Here is a 5,138-nt window from a genome sequence, read left to right on the forward strand (position 1 = left end):
CTGGGCCCATAACCCAGAGGTAGGCAGATTGAAACTATCCTTTGCTATATGCATTTTTTTTTGTTAATTAAAGTAATCCAAAACTGGGATTGATATTTTTGCTCTTTTATTTTTACTTAAAGTACAATAACTTTTACCATTTTAATTTGTTTTAATAGTATATTGACAGTATTGTTTTCTTTCAAAAATCCACTTAATTTTCTTTACCCTATTATTAAAATGGTAATTGACAAAAACAAACTACATTGTCACCAGAAGAGCAATACAAAATGTACAAGTGATATATTAAAATCATCTTTCCAGCTTGAATTTCAATGATGCATTGGGGCAACGATTTTGTGAGAAACATCTTCACCCTTAAATAAAGATTTTCTTAATTCCTTACCTGTGTGCTAATTAGATATCACATTGTTTTCACATTAAACAAACTTCCACATGAGAAAGCAGCAAGGATGCAGTGGCGTTAATGTTTCCTGGTGTCAACCTGTATTATTTCAGTAGACATTGAAATGAGGATGCATCTTGCTGCCTTTCCAATGAAGCAAGTTTAATTTAGTAATAGGTGAAAAACCATCCCTACAAAGGTGTTAATCAGAGACATGGCTTTGTGGACACTTTTCAGAGAACAAATTTGTTAGCATAAAAATAAAGCCAGAAAATGAAGAGCTGTTTAATCACTCAATTGGATTTTTCTGCCAGCATATTTTTTTTATCTGCAACCCACTGCTAAATTGTGCTTCCTAGCTGTTTTTTATAAAATCACTGAATCAAATCTAACTCTGATTACATCAGAGAAGGCCAGGTACCCTACACAATAAGAGGGGGTTTGAAATTTTGACTTGTCTACTTAAATATCACCAAAATCTGATCACAAGGTCAATTACATTCCTGGGTGAGATTGAACCACCAACCTTTTGATTAATAGCCTTACACACTAACTAATTGCGCCACAGAGACACTTTGCAAAAGTACATACTGACAAAGGCTAATAAGCATTCATCTAGAACGTTTCCTAGAAAAACTTTAAAAAGTCAATAATCTGGAGAGTTTTTGTAAGATGTTTCTTCCATCAACCAACGAAGAAACACATTGGTACTTTCCCATGATGAGTGAGTGCTTCAGGATCTCTTGCACTTACATGTGCAGCAGAGTACTGCAATGGAAGCATGCTGGGCCCATAACCCAGAGGTAGGCAGATTGAAACTATCCTTTGCTATATGCATTTTTTTTTGTTAATTAAAGTAATCCAAAACTGGGATTGATATTTTTGCTCTTTTATTTTTACTTAAAGTACAATAACTTTTACCATTTTAATTTGTTTTAATAGTATATTGACAGAATTGTTTTCTTTCAAAAATCCACTTAATTTTCTTTACCCTATTATTAAAATGGTAATTGACAAAAACAAACTACATTGTCACCAGAAGAGCAATACAAAATGTACAAGTGATATATTAAAATCATCTTTCCAGCTTGAATTTCAATGATGCATTGGGGCAACGATTTTGTGAGAAACATCTTCACCCTTAAATAAAGATTTTCTTAATTCCTTACCTGTGTGCTAATTAGATATCACCTTGTTTTCACATTAAACAGACTTCCACATGAGAAAGCAGCAAGGATGCAGTGGCGTTAATGTTTCCTGGTGTCAACTTGTATTATTTCAGTAGACATTGAAATGAGGATGCATCTTGCTGCCTTTCCAATGAAGCAAGTTTAATTTAGTAATACGTGAAAAACCATCCCTACAAAGGTGTTAATCAGAGACTTGGCTTTGTGGACACTTTTCAGAGAACAAATTTGTTAGCATAAAAATAAAGCCAGAAATGAAGAGCTGTTTAATCACTCAATTGGATTTTTTTGCCAGCATATTTCTTTTTCTCTGCAACCCACTGCTAAATTGTGCTTCCTAGCTGTTTTTATAAAATCACTGAATCAAATCTAACTCTGATTACATCAGAGAAGGCTAGGTACCCTACACAATAAGAGGGGGTTTGAAATTTTGACTTGTCTACTTAAATATTACCAAAATCTGATCACAAGGTCAATTACGTCCCTGGGTAGGATTTAACCACCAACCTTTTGGTTAATAGCCGTACACACTAACCAATTGCGCCACAGAGACACTTTGCAAAAAGTACATACTGACAAAGGCTAATAAGCATTCATCTAGAACGTTTCCTAGAAAAACTTTAAAAAGTCAATAATCTGGAGAGTTTTTGTAAGATGTTTCTTCCATCAACCAACAAAGAAACACATTGGTACTTTCCCATGATGAGTGAGTGCTTCAGGATCTCTTGCACTTACATGTGCAGCAGAGTACTGCAATGGAAGCATGCTGGGCCCATAACCCAGAGGTAGGCAGATTGAAACTATCCTTTGCTATATGCATTTTTTTGGTAATTAAAGTAATCCAAAACTGGGATGGATATTTTTGCTCTTTTATTTTTACTTAAAGTACAATAACTTTTACCATTTTAATTTGTTTTAATAGTATATTGACAGTATTGTTTTCTTTCAAAAATCCACTTAATTTTCTTTACCCTATTATTAAAATGGTAATTGACAAAAACAAACTACATTGTCACCAGAAGAGCAATACAAAATGTACAAGTGATATATTAAAATCATCTTTCCAGGTTGAATTTCAATGATGCATTGGGGCAACGATTTTGTGAGAAACATCTTCACCCTTAAATAAAGATTTTCTTAATTGCTTACCTGTGTGCTAATTAGATATCACCTTGTTTTCACATTAAACAGACTTCCACATGAGAAAGCAGCAAGGATGCAGTGCCGTTAATGTTTCCTGGTGTCAACCTGTATTATTTCAGTAGACATTGAAATGAGGATGCATCTTGCTGCCTTTCCAATGAAGCAAGTTTAATTTAGTAATAGGTGAAAAACCATCCTTACAAAGGTGTTAATCAGAGACTTGGCTTTGTGGACACTTTTCAGAGAACAAATTTGTTAGCATAAAAATAAAGCCAGAAAATGAAGAGCTGTTTATTCACTCAATTGGATTTTTCTGCCAGCATATTTTTTTTTTCTCTGCAACCTACTGCTAAATTGTGCTTCCTAGCTGTTTTTATAAAATCACTGAATCAAATCTAACTCTGATTACATCAGGGAAGGCCAGGTACCCACACCATAACAGGGGGTTTGAAATTTTGACTTGTCTACTTTAAGATCACCAAAATCTGATCACAAGGTAAATTACGTCCCTGGGTGGGATTGAACCACCAACCTTTTAGATAATAACCGAACACGCTAACTGATTGCGCCACAGAGACACTTTGCAAACTTACATTCTGACAAACGCTAATAAGCATTCATCTAGAACGTTTCCTAGAAAAACTTTAAAAAGTCAATAATCTGGAGAGTTTTTGTAAGATGTTTCTTCCATCAATCAACGAAGAACATTCATGCTGATTTCTTGCAGCAGCTGGGCACTGTAACAGCTCCAGAGCTGCTCTGTAAGGCAACTAAAAGGGTGTGGGCCCTGCAGCACTACCTGTAGTTCGCATTGTGCGCTGGAAGGCACAAAGTAAGCAGACGGGAGAAGTCAGGATAGTGCGCAAGGGCATAGAAGGGAGCGGCTCAAGAAAAGAGAAGTGGAAACTGACAGCAAACTAGGCTGGAGAGAGACCTGAGACAAAGAGATCTGAATTATACGAGAGCCGACCAGGGGAAACACAAATTATGCAGTCGAGTTTCCCACATTTGGGGAAATAGCTGGAGCAGCACACACAGAGTGCAATGGGTGAGCCTTGCCCTGGGAGAAGCACCTTCATGATCATAGTATCTCACCTGGCAGGTAAGTAGGAGTTGGGCAAGAGCTGAGGAGGGTCGCTGCTCGGGCACCCCCCTGTCAAGTGAAGGAGATCCAACTGAGGCAGCACAAGAGAACTCTCGAAAGAAGAACAAGGCTAGAGGAAGATCTGAGACACAGAAATCTGGCTTTTACCAGAGCTGACCAGAGGAAAGCACAAACACAGTCCCCCACTACCACAAATAATGCAGTCGAGTTTCCCACATTTGGGGAAATCACAGGGGTCAGCATACCCAGAATGCAATGAATGAACCTCACCCTGGGAGAACAATCTTCATGACCATGGTATCTCCTATGCAAAATAAGTATGATTTGGGATAGGGCTGGGGAGGGCCGCTGCTCAGGCACATCTCTGTCAAGTAAAGGAGATTCAACTGAGGCAGCACAAGGGAACTCTCATCTGGGGACAACAACTGCAGGGAGAACACATATTTTCAGATGAACATGGGAGGGCAGAAGGCTGCCTAATACTGAAGCACCCCCAAACAACAAACCAAATGCAACAACTAGTGCAAGCATTCCTGGGGGAAGGCCTGCAGCAGATGGATTTGCATATGGTGATGTCATCCAAGCAGTGGGTCAAAGTTGGCTTCAACCCTCGTCTGCATATGAAAAGAAAAAAGGGATGTGCAGGGCATGGCGGCCTTTTGCGGCGCTTGCATGACCCCTAATTCGCATTAAACACCTCCACCCTCCTTAGGTGTGGGGCTCATGTTGGCTATGCCCCAGCACCTGAAGCATTCAAGCTGATTTCTTGCAGCAGCTGGGCACTGTAACAGCTCCAGAGCTGCTCTGTAAGGCAAGTAAAAGGGTGTGGGCCCTGCAGCACTACCTGTAGTTCGCATTGTGCGTTGGAAGGCACAAAGTAAGCAGACGGGAGAAGTCAGGATAGTGCGCAAGGGCATAGAAGGGAGCGGCTCAAGAAAAGAGAAGTGGAAACAGACAGCAAACTAGGCTGGAGAGAGACCTGAGACAAAGAGATCTGAATTATACGAGAGCCGACCAGAGGAAACACAAATTATGCAGTCAAGTGTCCCACATTTGGGGAAATCGCAGGAGCAGCACACCCAGAGTGCAATGGGTGAGCCTTGCCCTGGGAGAAGCACCTTCCTGATCATAGTATCTCACCTGGCAGGTAAGTAGGAGTTGGGCTAGAGCTGGGGAGGGTCGCTGCTCGGGCACCCCCCTGTCAAGTGAAGGAGATCCAACTGAGGCAGCACAAGGGAACTCTCGAAAGAAGAACAAGGCTAGAGGAAGATCTGAGACAAAGAAATCTGACTTTTACCAGAGCTGACCAGAGGAAAGC

The 5,138-nt window shown here is 39.8% G+C and overlaps 3 non-coding genes across 3 annotated transcripts; all 3 read right to left on the reverse strand.

Annotated features, from left to right (window-relative positions):
• Nucleotides 1-3,662: 3,662 nt before the first annotated feature.
• LOC135010350 (U1 spliceosomal RNA) lies at nt 3,663-3,825 on the reverse strand. The gene has a single exon (XR_010209752.1). It is a non-coding gene; the product is annotated as a U1 spliceosomal RNA (small nuclear RNA).
• Nucleotides 3,826-3,977: 152 nt separating this feature from the next.
• LOC135010351 (U1 spliceosomal RNA) lies at nt 3,978-4,141 on the reverse strand. Its single transcript, XR_010209753.1, has one exon. It is a non-coding gene; the product is annotated as a U1 spliceosomal RNA (small nuclear RNA).
• Nucleotides 4,142-4,812: 671 nt separating this feature from the next.
• LOC135010352 (U1 spliceosomal RNA) lies at nt 4,813-4,975 on the reverse strand. Its single transcript, XR_010209754.1, has one exon. It is a non-coding gene; the product is annotated as a U1 spliceosomal RNA (small nuclear RNA).
• Nucleotides 4,976-5,138: the final 163 nt, after the last annotated feature.

This window comes from Pseudophryne corroboree, unplaced genomic scaffold, assembly GCF_028390025.1.
Source record: "Pseudophryne corroboree isolate aPseCor3 unplaced genomic scaffold, aPseCor3.hap2 scaffold_2329, whole genome shotgun sequence".
NCBI lineage: Eukaryota > Metazoa > Chordata > Amphibia > Anura > Myobatrachidae > Pseudophryne > Pseudophryne corroboree.